This window comes from Cupressus sempervirens, chromosome 4 (assembly GCF_028749045.1).
Source record: "Cupressus sempervirens isolate cs-2001-9-10 chromosome 4, ASM2874904v1, whole genome shotgun sequence".
NCBI classification, from domain to species: domain Eukaryota; kingdom Viridiplantae; phylum Streptophyta; class Pinopsida; order Cupressales; family Cupressaceae; genus Cupressus; species Cupressus sempervirens.
Window position 1 is genome coordinate 254467271 of NC_143121.1, and position 19392 is coordinate 254486662.

A 19392-nucleotide genomic window follows, 5' to 3' on the forward strand; every position below is an offset into this window, starting at 1 on the left:
AGAGAAAAAATTATTTGATTGGTTAAAATTTTGGAGTTTATTGCAATACTACAAAAATTTCAGGGCGAAAATAAAAATTTGGTGGATGTCTGACCACATTTATACAATCAAATGATAAATTTTTATATAATTAAGTAGATATAAAAATTAGACTCATACCCAAATGTGACACATATTTTTGGGTATTTTTATTCTAAACAAATAATTAAATATGAATTTATTACTATAACTTTTCAAAATAAAAAAACTCTCGCGGCTCCCATGTCTAACCACCTTAACTAATTGAAAACTTTACGATTTTTTTTTTCTTATTCTAGGTGAAACATAGAATGTGAAGAAAATTTTGGATTTTAAAAATATTATATCTTTTGAAAGTTATAATTCTTTTCAATCAATATATCAATTAGCAGTTTACAAACATCTTTAGAAATTAATTAATAAATACTTATCAAACTCATAATTTGACATAAACTATATCAATGAAATCTTTAGAATTTGAATGGAAACAATATTGTCAAAATGGCTAGTCAAAGTTTGAATATTGGGGAAACATGTCTCAAACATGTTTTTTCAATTGACCAAAGAGGTTTGGTAAATACCAAGCCTAATCTGGTACCTAAAATGTGGTAGCAAAATAAAAAATTTAAAAAATTGATATAGTGAGAACAAATTGTACATTTTAAACCAAAAGACTCACAAACTAATGGCTAATAGTTTTTTCTCCTATTATATTTGATAATCTTGACTCTTTGATACCCAACGTTTCGAAGAATAAAAGGGATTTTTACCAACAAATGAGTTAGTGTATGTATCCTATCACTGCCCTCTAAACTAATTAGGTATAACTCCCTATAATTCTTGCAATAATATGAAATGAATATGTCTTTATGTGATAAAAAATTCTTGATATTATAAGATCCTAACCTAAGAGCAGTAAAGGAAAAACAGGTTGTTTTTAGGCACAAATAGCTCAAGCAAGATGTATTTTGAATAACCTATCACACTCAATTGAATGATTGCAGTAGATTATCTTGATATTTTTTGACTTCTAATTCTATTCTAAATGCAAATTACTCATATAAATGTAGGAGGGAAGAAAGGATTATATATATGAGGGCAAGTGGAATTGCTTTGGCTATTAGCCTTGACTAGAATGTAATTCAACAAGTATCCAATAAATTCACATACGTTATCCTTTAATTACCAATGGAATATCTAACATGTATGAAACTATCAAGAGGTGAAATAAAACCATATATGAAGCAAGAAATGAAATTAATATAAATACAAATATCAAAATGAAATGGAATCCATCTGAATATTTAGAGGATCATACACAATTATCTTTCAACTCTAAGTGCAAAACTATCTAATGCATGGACTAAAAAACATGAACAAAAAATTTGTAAATGGAATTACAAAACCATCCCTCTCAGGTTTACTAGCCTTTGTTATGTCCAAAGAGATTACATTTATAGTCTATTGTTATAATTTCTAAATTTTGGCAAAGCAACAGTCATATAATAGATAATAAAAATGGAAACATCCAATTTGTATCATGATATGAGCATGTGCTATCTCTTCTATTAATGATTATGAATCCATGATATTCCTGAAAACACACCATGACTATGAACATCTTTATGCAATCTTAGAAAATCCTATAGAAAATTCTTTATTCTTCATTTTCAAAGTCTCACCATCAATTTTGAACTCAAAAATCATGATTTAAATGTTGAAACTTTCTTTTATGGTTTCTACCATGGGTCCATCGAGTACACATGTCTTCTTGTCACTTTCTCACATAAAATAATTATTGAGCAACTTCACATAGTGAGATAGCGACATTTGTGGATCTCTTTTTGATCTAATGATGATAACAAAAAAATGTTAAAAATCTTTGATTTGTAGTGCAAGTCCCTCTTTCCAACTAGGCACATTGTGGGAAATAGTTGGCACCATTCCATTGCTTGGAGAATCTAACATTGACTTTCTTTTCTTCATGGTAGTTAGTTACTAGATTCTAACTATGCTTCATGAATGTGATGTCCCACATGACACGTGTATCTCTCGTTATGTTGCTATGACTAATTTCTATGCATCTCTCTATAGAGAGATAGTGAGAAGCATTGATCTTTTAAGATCTAATAGTGGAATGCATTAGATCTTTTTGTTTGATAATTAAATGGGACCTGATATGATAGGTAAGAATTTGAATTTTTGACTAGCAAATAGCATGTGTTCTTTTATTCAATTGAGTTTTCAACTTGATGATGTGGAAAATTAGATGTGTTTGATTCATCGAATTGATTCTAGCTTTGGTCTTTGCCATTTTTCACTATGTTCTTCACCACTTATGCATTTCCAAGAATTCATTCTATATTGAATTCAACTAGAGTTGATTCTAAACTATTCTCATGATCTAAATATCAATCTTCAACTTTAATTTTCAGTTTCCTCTTCTATATTTTCTCCATATATATTTGTGAAAATTTGTCCGTCTCTAGATATAGATCTTTGACCATGGAGTTAGAAATTTTTAGAGATGAAGTAAAGCTTTCATAAAGAACTATCTTCTCAACATGAATCTTGTATTGAACATTATTAGGAACAAAGAATATGAATCATTAGAGATATTTAGACCTTCTGGAGCCTCATCGGGAAAATGCATAATAAACCCTCCCAAAATCTAATCACCTCACAAAGAAATAATGTATTACTCATATGATTTCCCATATTAGGTTAACTCAAAGGGGGATGAGAATAAAGACCATTCTAAGGGAAATCTAGACTCAAACTCACGACTTTAACTTTTGACTTGAGTCAAAAACTCTATATATACTAAAACTTGGGTAATAGTTCGCATTGTTTGGGGATTTAGGCATGATAATGCTTGAAAGAATCCAAGCACTTATGGTTCCTCAAAAAGGATGATAACTTGGAAATAAAAAGAACATACTAAACTAAGAAAGCAATAGGGAACTACCTAAGGAAAATAAGAAACTAAATTGAGCAATTAGCAAGAAAAGAAAGCCTGTCTATCTAGCTATTATGCAGGGGTTACCTACTTTCAACTTTGCATTTGATACAACTTCAGACCTACCCATTATAAGAACATGGTAGGGTTTCCTCCATGCGATATGCCAACTTAAGGAATTATTTTGATTCATTTGAATAATCTAAAAAGACCCTTTCGACAAGGATTGAAAATTAGAATGCATACCTCTTGGCTCATGTCTCTTATCCCATAAAAAAACCAAATTACCTTCCATAAACTTTCTATGCCTTTCCCTTTTATCAAAAAATTTCTTTATCCTTCCTTGATGTTCAGTAAGTTTTTCAATCATCTATTCTCTTTCTTCTTATAGTTTGGTGAGATACATGATTCTCTTCTCTAATCCATCTTTGAAAACATCTTCTTCAATGACACTCTTTAATTTACATGCATCAAGTTCTAAAGGTAATGGAAAATTTGCTTCCACTTCATAAACTAATTCAAATGGTGAAATACCTATAGCTCTTTCAGGTGTAGTCCTATAAGTCCATAAAACATCATGAATCTTCTTGTGCTAACCCTTTTGATTATCTGAGACCAATTTCTTCAAAATTTTAATCAGGTTCTTATTACTGGACTCAACCTATCCATTTCCTTGAGGAAAACAATCAAAGGAATGACCAACTTGAATACCATTATCATAGAAAAATTCAATTATTTAGGAGGAGGAAAAGTAAGATGCATTATCCATTTCTAATTTTATAGGAATTGCAAACCTTACTATAATATGTTCTTTGAGGAACTCAAACACCACTTCTAAGGAATTCTTCTTCATTGGCTTAGCTTTAACCCATTTATTAAAATAATATGTGGTAGTTAGTATATATGAATGTCCTTGACTAGAAGGGGGTTGAATTGGGCCTATAAAATCTATACCCCATTGATGGAAATGAGATTCAATTACTACTAGTCTAAGAGGTAAGGCAGCTAGCTGAGGTTTTCCAATAAAGACCTTCCATTTCTCACAATTAGCCACCCACATATATGCATCTTTAAACATACTAGGCCAATAATAACATTCTCTCAAAATTTTGAATGCAGTGATAGTGCCAGAAAAATTTCCCCCGCATGCTTCATCATGAAAAGATCTTAACAACTTTACCTATTGCTCCTTATCCACACATCTTAAAAATTTTCCATCAATGGCTCTCTTGTAGATGACATCATCATGAATTACATATTTCAAGGAATTTTTTTTTAGATCCCTTCTTTGTTTAGCAGTCAATCCTTTAGGGCATTCACCATATGTCAGAAAATAGGGAATGTTTGAGAACTAGGAATCCTCAAGACTTACCATAAGAACCTTTTGAGTATCTTCTTCTTTGCTTTTTTAATCTTCTGCTAAAGCTTTACAAAGTGTATTTCCTCTTACAAGTTTGGTTGGTTTTATTTCTATATCATATTCTTGAACTCTAGCTATCCACACTCCTCTATTATTGCGACCAACATCTTCTTGTGTCTAAATACTTTTCACTAGATGATCTGGCACATATATTTTTGAACTAGAATGCAACATATAAAATCTAAAATTATGTGGCTAAAGTCAGATCTATAGACCTCAGCTTATTCTCATCAATCACATCCCATAGATCCCTATCATTCAATATATATTCCATCTTCAGCTTCCACATCTCAAAGTTTCTACTAGAAAAATTCTCTACATAAATCCTCCCTGATATGCTTGCCATCTTTACAATCCTACAACATAGAAATGAAAACCTTTGCACAAACTCCTATTCAAACATTGATTAGCTCAAAAAACCTTGAACCAAAAAAATAGAACCAAAACTGGCTAGGCTTTGATACCACTTGTAAGGAAGAAAAGTTGCACAGAATCACTTCCTACACTAATCTTGAGATGACAATTATGAAATTCAACTAACTATTGCAGAGATCTCAAGAATGCAAATAATCAAAATAAAAATGAATGCATAACACAATGATTACCGTGGAGAAACCCTTCTTGGAGAAAAACCCCACCCTCCAAAACCCATAGAATGTATTCTCAAATCAAGAATATTCCAATACACTTGCAATGCAAGTTCTTACAAGAGTGTATCACCACAACTAAAACTTGAACTCGGACTCAAAGAGACTCCTTCTAGCACCCAGTCTTGCAAATTGAACTTGATGATTCAAACACCTCCCCAAGTCCTCCTTTCATAGTGATTTGCAACTTGGAAACTATTTGTCGTCTTACAAAACTATGGGTCAAAACCATGGGAAAAACAACCATTCCACATGTTACCCACTTGTCATTTGTAACTGGAAGAATAGAATTTTCATCCATAATTTTGTCCTTTAGCTTAAACCCCTATAAAAGTCATGTAATGCGTTGTTTATACTCTAAAAATATCACTCGAATATTGTACTAGTGACAAGAAACATTTTTAACAACTCATGCACCATTTTCCAACTCATAAATATGTGGAAAAATACCACCAAAAAATTCTAGAATTTTCTAAAAAATTCTTGCAAGGTTAAGACACAATTCTCAACATGAAGAATATGGGATAGGGTACAGGTGAGGTTCCTTAATTTGGTTAATATTATCCACTCTTATAATAAAAAGGCAAAAATTATTACATCTTCCCTATAGAAATGTTTAAACTATTTATGATAATAAAATATGTTTGAAGCTACGAAGAGTAATGTGAAAATGGTTCAGAACTGGAGATGTCAAGATTCCTTGCCTAACAAAAGTCCTCATTTTTTATTATTACAATTAACAAAACTATAATTTTAATTATAAATATATTTTAAAATAAAATTATTTTTAGATTCTATTGTGTAATAGTTTATGGGTTATTAGGAAATAAGAAGAACACAATCCATGGTTTTATTCTTATGTTTCTTAACAAAGTCTTATCAGAAACATTGATGTATAAACACATACACAATCAAATCTAGTAATAATTTTGAAGACTAATTATGCATTGTGGAAATATATCATCACTTTTTAAAAAGCACTCTCACTATTTACAAATTGTAACATTAATGACAATGTTTTAGTGTTGGTTGATTATTTCAAAAAGGAAAGAAATTCAAGGGTAAGATTTTATTATCAAAGAAAACAATTTATGTATTTTTTCACTAATAAGTGTTTATATTATTTGTAAAATAATACATTTACACAAAATGTGATTGAAAAGGTCAAGTTCATAAACTATACTATTTAGAGCATAAAAATATAAATAGTTTTTCTCGCATGAAAGTCTTTTAAGGATGTTTTAATTTTCTATTTTTTCATTATGTGTCTATGGTATTTATAAAATAGTGTGATGGCATGAAAGATAACCTAAAAAAATAAAGTTTATATAAGTTTAATGTTTAGAACATAAAAACATAAGCAAAATGTTTACAAGATGAAGGCACTAGACATAGGAGATAAAGATCATGATAATATAGTTTTTCCCCATACATTATCAAAGTCTAGAGTGCCCACTAAAGGCTTCAAACCTTCATTTTATCTTTTTCTTGTATTTTATCATCTTCAAACTGATCTACTTCATTTACTTGAATTTGATTGTAGCCTAAAAATCCATCCAATATGGACATCATCTCTGATCCTACAACAGTCTATAAAAGATGATCCATATTAGGGGGAGAAAATTTATCCTTTAGTGAGGCTTGACTTAACTTTCTAAAATCTATACAAATTCTTATTTCTCCATTATTTTTCCTCACTGGTACAATATTAGCCACCCAAGTGGAATGATCAATAGGGTATATAATCCTGGCCTGTAACATTTTGTCAATTTCTTTGAAGATTGCCCCTTCAACTATAGAATTATAATTTCTCTAATTCTACCTCAATGGTGTTACATCTAGTTAAAGAGTGATTTCATGTTTAAATTTCCCACCCATGAAATTATTTAGGTATTCATAAATCAAAGCAAGAACATCTTCAAATTCAATGAGTAATTTCTTGATTTCTACTCTCTCTTCTAGTGTGCAACACTTGCCTATGTTTATCATCTTGGGGTTGACTTTCATTCTTATGTTGATTCCATCATATTCTTATGTTTATCATATTTTTTTATCATCTTCAAATACCTACCATAACTCCTCATTGTTAGGGACATTAGGCTTGAATAGAACTTCTAGTTATAGGTTTGATTTTTGAAATTAGGGTGTGGTAAGAGAAATGATGCAAAGATTGCTAAAGAATCAACTCTTAAATTGAATTCTCTAAGTACTAATGTAATTGAGAAAGTTTCAAAACCATCAATTTCATCGCACACCTTACTATGGCATTTTCTCACTGCATATTTATTTTTGACTTGTCTTACTACCAACTCTACATCTCCTTATTTTTTAAGCATATTGACTCCCTTTTTTCTGTTGTCATTATACTAGGAAGGAGAGCTTCATATTTTGTAGTATTATTAGTGTTTTTGAAATCCAAAGTATAAGAAAAATAAGTCATTTCTCCATAAGGTGATTTCAACACCACACCTGCACTTGAACCAATATTTGCACAATTTCCATCAAATTCTAGGGTCCATAATTGATCACCTTTATTTGGTTATAATTCTTCTAAGTTCTTAGGGTAATAGAGAACAACATATAATTGGAAAACTACATTTCAGGATACAAGATTTGAGATCTAGGATCATCTGATTTCAAAACAATGAATTTTTCTTTTTCTTCTAGGTCTACCTTCACCTTTTTGTCTCCAACTTGTATAGTGGCACTAGACCAATCTAATTTTATTTCTTCACCCCATATCTTTGCAAAAATTGTACTCAAGATCATTCCAGAGCTTATAGGGATATCTGCTACTACAATAGTAAGTTTCAATCTGTTGGAGGGGTGAATGACAAGGGCAACTTAAGCATCTTTAATGTATCCTAGCAATGACACTTGTTTGGCATCCATTGAGTAGCATCTACCAAAATTTTTAGTCAATGGGAGTCCTAAAGATTTTGCAATAGAAGAAGACATAACATTATAAGTGGCTCTTGAATCTATGATGCAATTACTCAATCTATTTCCATTGATTAACAAAGAAATATAAAAAGGATCGGGCTTTTGATTTGGGCACGTATCTAAAATAGTATATTCTTCTTCTTGAAATAGTCTAGGAATTGCAAAATCTTCATTATCAAAAGAAGTTTGACTAGTGCTAGCCTTATTATGATTTTCAACATTAGCATTAATATTAGGACAATCTATCTCTTTAATATTGGAAAGCTCAACTAATCTTTTCAATTGATTAGTATTAGACTTCAAATAATCAATTTGTTAAAAATAATGATCGTGCTTGAATGAATGAGTGAAAATGGGTCATACATTAGCCTACAACCCCGTTCAACCCATATTACTTATCACCATATGTCCCTAGAGATCCTAGGACCCCTAGGGACACATCTCACAATACAATGGGTCAAAGAGGGTCATAGGCTAGCCTACAATCCTATTCAACTAGTATAATGATTACCATATGTCCCTAGGGATACTACGACCCCTAGGGACACATGTCACAATGCAATGGGTCAAAAGGGGTCGTAGGGTAGGATACAACCCCCTTTGACCCATATGATCAATTACCATATATCTCTAGGGGTTCTAGGACCCTAAAGACACATATCACAATTCAATGGTTGAACAGGGTCGTAGGTTAGCCTACGACCCCCTTAGACCCATATGATCAATTACCATATGTCCTTAGGGGCCCTAGGACCTATAGGGACACATGTTGTGATGCAATAGGTCAAAGGGGGTTGTAGGTTAGGCTATGACCCCCTTCGAACCATGTGTTTGATTGCTCATGTCCCTAGGGTTCCTAAGACCCCTAGGGACACATGTTGTGATGCAATGGGTTGAAGGCGGATATAGGTTATCCTAAGACCCCATTCAAGCCATATGATCAATTACCATATGTCTTTAGGGGTCCTAGGATCCCTAGGAATACATTTTGCGATGCAATGGGTAAAAACCTATATGATTGATTACCATATGTAGGTAAAAGTACAAAGTTGTGTTACCTTTTAGGCTGACTTATCAGAATGACTAAATTTGAGTTTTTCTATCTAAAAATCAATTTGTTAAAAATAATGATCTAGATAAATTTATTCTAGCTAAGTTATATATGGTCTCAAACTTTTCCAATTGGAAATGGCTATTAAATAAAATCTTCTTGTAGCTCTACGTGGCACATATTTTCTTGTATTTTTTGACACAAATTTTTTCGTAATTTTTGACACAAATCTTTTCTTGTTATAATTTCTGATCAATTTTGATATTTTGAAGTAAAAAAGAAAAAATTCTATAAATAGATAATAATCTATTTTAGAAAGATTATAATCTATATGAATATGACGCCGAAATTTATTTATTCTATAATTCCTTATAATGGGAATTATCCCTATTTTTGTTTATGCCTCAGATTGTAACAAATTACAACAAGGCATTTTTGTCTACGAATTAGGCGGCACTTTTCGCAAAGTTTGTGAACAGAAGCACGTATTTTCATATTTGTGGTCCTTTTTTGAATACTAAAATCTTTTGTTAATGGGCCTCATCAGTAGCATCATCCTTTCGTTTGACGAGATATCTATATATTATATGTCCTTTGCTTAAATCATAAAAAGGTAATTCAACTCTTACTCTATCCCCTGGTATTACTCGTATTGTTTGACATCTCATTTTACTCGATATAACCGTTAAAACATCTATATCGTTATCTAGATGCACTAAAAACGTAGCATTAGGATATGCTATGGTAACTACACCATCAATAGTGACAAAATTCTTTTTGGTACTCATTTCTAGATTTTCGCTATAATTGTAATACTATTAAACTTTTTTATTAACCTAACTATGACATTAGATTTCTAAAAGAGAAGAATCATTTAATTAAATAAAATAAAAGACGTTTCATTTTTTTTTTTTCATTAATATCTTTTTCTATCAGCTATTACTAACTTAATAATATTCATTGAATATAATTGAATTCTTTTTTTTGTAAGCTAAGTTTCTAACAATGAACACTCAATTTTTATAATAGTAATTTTTTTTTTATAGCATTCCAATATTGTAGGCAAAAATGCAATTTAGGCATTTACATTTTGTTTTGGAGTTACCAAAAAATACATAATAATTCTCCTCCTATTTTTTTTTGTCGAGCTTCTCGATCAGTTATTATTCCTTGCGAAGTAGAGAGGATTGCAATCCCCATTCCACCTAAAACTTTAGGGATTTCTCGATAATTAGAATAGATTCTCAGACCAGGTTTGCTAATACGCCTTGAAGCAGTTATATATCTCTTTTGCATCCTTCCCCTAGATTTTGAAGTTAAAATAAAAAAATATTTTTGACCTTCTCTATGTTTCCTAACATCCTCTATAAAGCCTTCTCGTAGAAGAATCCTTGTGATGTTCTCGATAATAATAGTAGCCACCACTCGAACTATATTTTTTTTTTTACCATGTCAGCATTTCTAATATAAGTCATAAGATTAGCAATAGTTTCGTTACCCATGACGAACTAATTCTTAATAATTTACTAAATATAAAGGCATGTTTATCATTTTTTAGGAATATGCCTGACATTACTTTTACATAATTTATCAGTATTTATAGTACTTCAGGAGCCAATGAGATTATTTTGGTGAAATTCAATTCTCTCAATTCTTCTGTAACTGAACCAATTACTAAAGAAATAAAATTCTTTCAAAAAAGTGATGTTTCAATAACTCTTACTATTTTTTATGATTTTTTTTAATAACATATAAAGACCATTTTATAGAGCTCAGAGTCAAGAATATTCTCATATAGAGTTTATAGTGTTTTAATTAGATATAGTATATTGTAATCAAAAAAATCTACAAGCAAGTATTTTAACACTTGAAAAGATGTCAGTTCTGAGAAAGAAAAAAATATTAAATCATATCAAAAAAATATAAAACTTATATGATGTTCTAGAGGAGAGAGTTCTCTTCTAGAATGTATATTTTTTCTCTTGGTTAGAATAGATTTGTTTCAAAAAATGTGGTGGGAGATGAAAACTATTGATTTTAAGTGAGTTGAAATTTGAATCATTATAAAAGAAAAAATATAGGTCTAAAGCTGATTTTTAGTTTTGATTGTTCTAGCTATATATGTTATCTATAACATATTATGAGATCAAAAGAAAAAATAATTGTCTTTTGATCTCAGGCTATTTTTTCTAAACAAAATATATCAATTCTTAGCTAAACAATTGTCTTTAAAAAATAGCAAAATATATCAATTCTTATTCCAAATAATTATTAAAAATTATAATCCTAGACTTCATCAATTTCTAGACATTTCATTACTTTACTTCAATTTCAAATTGAAAATAATAATACCAATTTTATGTTATTAAAGGTGAATAGTTATACTATTGTTAGCCTTTTCCTTTACAAAAGGGTGATACAGGTTTGTGCTTTCACCCCATGTCTCTAGGCCACCTAGGACCCCTAGGAACACATGTCATGATGAAATGGGTGGAAGGGGGTCGTAGGTTAGCCTACCACCCCCTTTGATCCATATGATTGATTACCACAAGGCCCTAGGGGTCGTAGGACCCTTAGGGACACATTGCATGATGTGATGGGTTGAAGGAAGTTGTAGATAGGCCTATGATCCCATTTGAACCAGTACATCGATTACTATATTATATAACAATAGTAATAACAATAATAACAATAACAATAATAATAATAATAATTACATAGTATTATATAGTTTATTAAATTACAATATGATTGATTACTATATGTCCCTAAGGGTCTTAGGACAAAAATATGTAGTTTATCATGTGAGAGGTTGAAAAAGTAGGATATCATGACCACTAAATTTGTGTGAGCTGCTAAATTTGAGGATTTGTGAAATTATAAGTAGCTCTATTAATAAATAATTGACTTCCAGATGAAAGGGAAAGTATTTCACTATGAAGCCTTTAAAAGCCTCGTATCAATTAATTTTAAATGAAATGAGAATTTGTCAAAATAAAATTATTGTGCTGAACAAATTGTCATGTTAATGATATCCATATTTCTTTGTCTCTTGTAGTTTTTGGGTGTACATATGTAGATTACTCATGAAAAAATCAATGATGGGAATCTACAGCATCAATTAGCACCAAATCTTGAAATATCTATAAAATAACTCACAAACAATATAGTGGAAATGTATCAGACTGACAACAAAAACATTGTCCATAAATTTTTACCAACAAATGTCCATCACATAGGGAAAAAGCTTCCAGAATGCTTCATGTAATTAAGCGCTTAGATTTAAGGAAAAACATGTACATGGCATAAGTTTTTTTATAAAAAAAATTAACATTGAAATTTTTTTCCTATTAATTTTTATAATACTATTTATATATTTTTTTTAATATTAAAGGAGTTCTAACCTTCTCGTCTCTATAATTTTTGGAGTTCACCAGACCAGACAAATCTACCTTGTCTGATTTATTCAAGTAATCAACAATTCACACTTGGCTAACTTGAGCGGCTAAGCGTAGGATGTTCATTCCACACCAATTTCATTCCTTATAAGTTTCTGGATATCTTTCTATCAACTCTTTGGTTTCTATCAACTCTTTCACTACTTCCAAATGACCCAATTATGCTACAATACAAAGCAGACTTTCTTGCTTATGATTAGTGAGCAAACAAAGCTTTAGCTGAAATGCTACCAACTACCTTATTATATATGTGTAGTTTCTCCCAATGGCTACATGTAAGGTTGTATTGCCGTCTCTGTGTCATACATCAAGTAGCTCTTTTTGATATGATGGAACTAGCATACATTTCAACTAATCTGCATTTTTGACATTGAAAACCATTGTCAACTGACACATCCCTCTATTAAAACAAATATCTTATAGAACTAAGTGTTTGAAGATAAATTAATTATCTACTATCTAGTACTATCAGCATGGACTAAATTGCTGACCAAGAATTATGTATAATTCCATAGACCATTTCAACACTCTTCTTCTTTTTCTATTTCACCTATCCTTCATAATTGCTACACCTAACTATGGTCTAGAGTAAAGAGTGAATTTATTATGTACTCTTTTATAAATTAATGAAATGGGCATGTGATCTTAGAGCCCAATTTGGGTTTCCAAAATGGTACTAGAGCAAGAGCAAGGCTTAATGTCAGGACCCATCCTTTATAGATCTTGGGGAGTTATCTAAGACAATTTGATAATTAATTTATGAGGGGAGATGAATTAATTATCTACAATATAGTACTATCAACATGGACCAAATTGTTGACCAAGAATTATCTAGAATTGAATAGACCATTTCTACAAGCTTGTATTTTTTACTATTTCACCTACCTTCATAATTGTTGCACTTTACTATGTTCTATAGTAAAGAGTGAATTTATTATGTATTCTTTTATAAATCATTAAAATTAATGAAATGGGTCTGTGATCTTAGATTTCAATTCGGATTTCCAACACTAAGAAATTGTTGGATCTAATTTTAATAGATACATCTTTTCAAAAACAGCTAGCCCAACTTCTAGATTAGTCATAGATTAAATATGATAGTTTTCAAGACTGACTAAAGATCTAAAATGTTTGATAGATAAAAATACAGTGCAAGCTTCTGGATAGATTGTGTAACAATTTTTCCTCATAATTTGTTATAAAGAACTTATGAAAAATTTAATTGAATTCTTGATCTGTTAAACTATCATATTTTCATTCATTGTATTCTCTTACATCTTTTATATAGTGTGGATTCAAATGACTTTTCATACAATCTAATTTAGAAAGAAAGTTACACTGCATTCTTATAAATTGTATAAATCTAATAGCTCTAGATATTAACAAAGCAAACTAAAGTACTCGTGACAAAGAACACGAAATTAGAGAGACAACTATTCCCAAGATAGCGTTCTATCCATGATCTTGTTTACACATTTCGTGTCTACATAAAGTAAAACATATTATTAGAAATGAAGAAGCAGAGAGCAACACAGTGACCTGAATCTCCTCTTTTTACTGCAACGAATAAAGGTGTTTCAACATCAATCCCTCGGCGGTTGGGTTGTTGATCCTTAGCTGCCATGACTTTTTGCAGCTTGAAGTATATCAATCCACATTACCTTTATATACTTCAGACAGAAATATGGCATGTCAAAGAACGAACGAACTTCTTTCTTTCTCTGCTCCGCTATCAAACATATTTTAGAAACCTAACATATTTAAGAGCTATTAAATTTTCAAAGCTTTATATCTCCATTGACTTGCGAAAGATATCTCCCCCAGTTAGGCACTAAAGAAAAGTGTTGTAGAGAACACATTTTATGAAGCAGAGTTTTTTCTTAAAAGCCTTTTTAGCTGTATAAAAGTACCCCACCGTGAAGAATATGGCCCAACTGGCGCACACGAAGCTTTGACTGCTTGGAGTGTTTGCGATGGGTCCCAACCATGATTGTACACTTAACGTTTGCCGTTCACAAAGTTCATTATTCGATGGATCCTATCTCATCCTCCATCATCTGTTCATCTGTCAGTACGGTTCTCTGAGCAGTCGATGATTGTCACACAGTTATGTTTTTTTCAAAAATTTCACTCTCCCAAATGAAGATGGAAAAAGCATAGCGGCCAGAGAAGAGGCTGAGAAGACAACGTTACACTACTGCCAGCTTTGAATCCAGCAAACATTATAAGCCTAAGGATTCATATTGCAACCGATTTTATTACACTGTTTGGTAACAGTAAGTCGTGTTTTTTTCCAAAACTTTGGACTGTAAACTATTGCAATGCTTTTGTAAGAACACTTGAATATTTTTTTTTCAATGGTCAATGGATTCGAATAGGTGAATTGATCAACTGATTTCATATATACAGTGAAACCATCATGGATCAGAATTTGTGTGACTACAAGCAAACTGTTCCACAAATAGCAGTCCTCGAGGCGACAACCCTGCACTCTTTAATGTCAAAAATCCGACTCTATTTGATAATGGCTACTACAAAGGCATGACCAATTATGAGGGTCTTTTTCATTCTCACTAAGAATTGTTGAATAACTGCTTGGCGGACGCTCAAGTTAGCACATATAATGTGGAACAAAATGCCTTCTTCAATGGTTTTTTCAACACTATGTTGTCATAAAAAGAAGAAGCTGTAGATGCATTAATTGATGTTTAAATGGATGCTTTCATCTGAAATTGAATAATAATAATAAATAAATGAATAAATAAAGTTTAAAAAAAATAATAATAATAATGCAAGATTATTTATGCCATATTCAAAAGATGTGAAAATATGTGAGATTAATGATAAAAATAAGGAAAATTTATTTTTAAATGAGAATAAAAATAAGATAACAAAATATATGTGTGTATACATTTATGTATTTATTTCTCAAATGAAAATACATTAAAAATAAGAAAAATAAGAAAATGAAAATGCAAAAAGCATTAAAAAATTATCTTATTCCAATGATACTCATTCGTCCTACTAGTTGATCATAGACACGGATACTAGACATTGATGAAGAAAATAGTACAATACATGAAGAAGCATTTATCAAACATTTTTTATTTTTATATATTTTTCATTTTAGTTATTATATTAATTAAAATTATATTTTTAATGGTTGTTTGGTTTGTAAAAATTCAAATTATCACAAGTACATTTTTTTGCTAGTTAAGACATCATTACATTTATCATCATTAGTTTGAACATTCATTGTTAGTTCAATAGAAACTCTACTAGGAGAAATGGCTAATAGATTTTCCATATGTGAAGTGTTGTTAGGAGAAATTAAGTGATATAAATATGGCTAACACTAATTATGAACATTATGGCAATAGGTATTGTGCTAAGAAGCATGAGAATCATGATACTGACAAGTATTCTAACATCTACTACATCACAACCATCATAAAAGGGATGAACTCTTGTTGGAAAGAAAGGAGATGTTTGACAACATTCTTGCAATCATATGAGGTTGATGTAGCCATGGATAAAGGGGGTCTAACTAGTGAATATAAATTTCCACAAAAATCATTCACCATGTTAAGCATTAATCATTTGATTACAAATAGAAAATCTATAAAAACTAATTTTATATGATAATATAATCTCACCCCAAGTTACGCACCCGTTATCTTCTTTCTTTCTTCACCTCTTTTAATAATCTTCAAGGCTGTTTATATGTTAACTCTTAATCTTATGAGTAATGTCTATTGGGTGAAACTTTCCATAAATATCATTGCCTAATGAAATGTGAAATTGGCCAAACAATCAAATGCCTCTTTTGGAATGAATGTTGAAGGAATGATACATCTAGGTTCAATTTAGATAATATATTTTATGGGTCTAATGTACCCAAGAATTTTCTACCCTATTGTGAAAAACATTAGGAAGTTATTTTGTAGGCACTAATAATAAAATTAAATCATTTCAGTGGGGGCCTTCCATAAAAAATAAAATTAAGTTTTAGGTAATTATTTTTAATTAAAAGATTAAATACTTAATCATGACTTTGAAGAGTTATATAATTTGTAGGGTCTATGTATAATATGTACTTTGAAATGTGGTGTGAGATAAAATATACAAGATTGAAATATAACATTTACGATGTATAGATTGTGAATGAAAACTTGTAAAAAAATAATAATAATAAAGGTAAGTTGAAGAAATTTGGTTCCAACTTTGAGGAATTCTTGTGGAATTGGGAAATAACACTAGAAACATGTTCCCATTTTAAAAAAATGGGCACCCCATTTAGGTTCAGCTAATCCATATAAAATAAAATAAATTCCAAAAATGAGCTCCTATTTTTTAATAAAAAAATGGCCCCTTTTTTAAAAAATAGGTGCTCATTTTCAATATTTTAAAATTGTGATTAGAAATGCACTTTTACACTAATTTTTTCATTTAGAAAATGAGCACCCATTTTTTTTAAAAAAAATACTGTGCACTGTTTAATAAAACATGGAGTAGGAAAATTTTCCATACCTTATTTTTTGGTTTTGGATAGACTTGGTCGGACCAAGGACTTTGACCTCCAAATATTTGGCTAAGGCAATAGAATGTCAAATTTCAACCTTGTCATAATTTTTTGTTGCTCCTCCTAATCAAATTTATTAGATTTTTCACTATTCATTTCTCATAATGTAATTTCTATAGTGATATATTTTATTTTTACTATTTTTTGTTATTTTTTGATTTAAAGTGGCACCTTAAAATAAAATAGTGAGGCTCACTAAAACTTTAATTATGATTAAAAAAATTAATAATCGCATTAGTGTAAATATAATTCTCTTGAAGATAATTTAAAAGTTTTGAAAAATGTGAATTTTCACCAATTTATGGTTGTCGTAGACCAAAGGTTTTGAAAATGTACTTTATAATCAATTAAATATTAATATAAAATATTCAGTAGAAAAATAAACAAAAATACTCCCATCAATCTTTGGTGTCTTGGGTACCTTCCTTAGGAAGGATCCACATAAATTTATTCATTTATGTCAAAATATAGTGGTTGTACAAAGGTGTGGTATGAACCTGAAACATGCACTTTGTAAAGTGATTTTTAAACATGCCTACCAAAAAAGTATTTCTATAAGGCTAGTATTGAACTAAATTATGTGTTTGAAAAACAAGCTTTGATTGCTAACTTTTCTATTATTGAAAATTTTTAAGATTCAATCTCTAAGCACCTCAAACTTTGGTTTCAATTGATAGGAAATTTGCAAAATAGGGAAAACACTTCCACTTTTGAGGCAAAAGTGATATATTGATGTTTCATGTCTTGTCCAAATAATTATGTGCTCATCACTTCCACCCCTTTATATACAAACATATTGTTTGATAAAATATTTTTCTACACTAAGGATTCTAAGTAAAGTGATTTGTGCAGACAATGCTTGCAGCTAAATGTTGCATGATAATGCCATCATTGTTATATTGGAAACAAACCTTAATTACACCCTTAACATAGTTTTAGTATCTGGGCTCAACTCGAATTGGCTTCTCCTTTCAAATACATTTGTTCCTAAATAAGGATGATGGAGATGTTGTAATTCTAACATTCTTTTGTGCAAATTGTTTGTCTCCTAAACATTATTTTGATCTTCCAATTTCATCATTTCATGGCTCTTAACAGTTATGTTTTATGAGTCAATTGTTTCCTCTCTTTGCAAAATTCTTTTATTTTTAAGACTCCATTCTTCTCTACCTTCCTTCCAAGTTTTAATGAGATGTTTTCTAGTTTTTCTTTATTTTTAATTCTTACAATGCATATTAACCTCGACACACTTATTCATATGATTAACATTCATGCACTAAAATTTTCCATAGCATGTTCCCAATTTTTAACAATTTTGAAAAAAAATCATTGTTTAATATTATTACAAACTCAACTATTATTTCTATGACCTAATTACTTTAGAATATAACAACTGTCACTTCATTATTTTGTATCTACTAAAATAATTTCTAGTTACTTCTCTACTAGATTTGATCTATAAATCAATGCACGATTACATTCACACCATATCAAGAAAAGCCTATAATTTCTAGTAGGGAGTTTTCCATGTCTATACAAAATTCAAAATAATTACATGGTCACTAGAAATCTCTATCTTATCATAGTTCCTATATCTACACATACATAAACCTTAGAGTCCAGGCTACTAGTTGGTACCAACAGGAAAGAGCATTGCATATTTTCTCATTATTTTATCATTCCACTATTTCATAATACATTTTACTATCTAACACTATGGGGTCACCATAAGACACACCATTGAATTTTAGTATATACCAACCAAATGGTTAAACACACAACTTTACCTTATCTCTCTTCTTATGATTATTTTCATCATGTGTCTTATCAACATTAGAATGTGTGAGCCAAAAAATGTTTTCTTATGCAAGTGTCCAATATAGTAATAGATTTTTGTTTCATGCCATGTCTAGATAATTTTTTCTTCATCGCTTCCATGACTTTTTCTATAGTATTGCTTAAAATTAAGGAAAATGAATTTTTTTTTTCCTACAAAGCTATTTGATTTCTTCCCATAAACATATCCAATAGATTAATAGGAGCACTAGAATGATCTATAGGATATAGAATAATGCTCTTTCTCTAATTGTAATTTTCCTACCAACTCATGAAATATTCCATTCTATGGACAAAAGAAAAATATCTGGAATGGCTCTCAAAATGGATATATCTAAAGCTTATGATTGATTTAAATGGGATTTCCTTCTACCCATCATGTCTAAGATTGGTTTTAGTAGGTAGGTTATTGAGTTAATTTAGGTGATGATTGGGCTGATCCAATAATTCATTATTATTAATGGCACAACATGGGGCT

At 30.3% G+C, this 19392-nt stretch overlaps 1 pseudogene; it reads right to left on the minus strand.

The window, feature by feature from the left end:
* LOC149560946 (uncharacterized) overlaps window positions 1–14120 on the minus strand; it is a 52138-nt pseudogene extending 38018 nt beyond the window's left edge.
* Between the last annotated feature and the right edge of the window lie 5272 nt (window positions 14121–19392).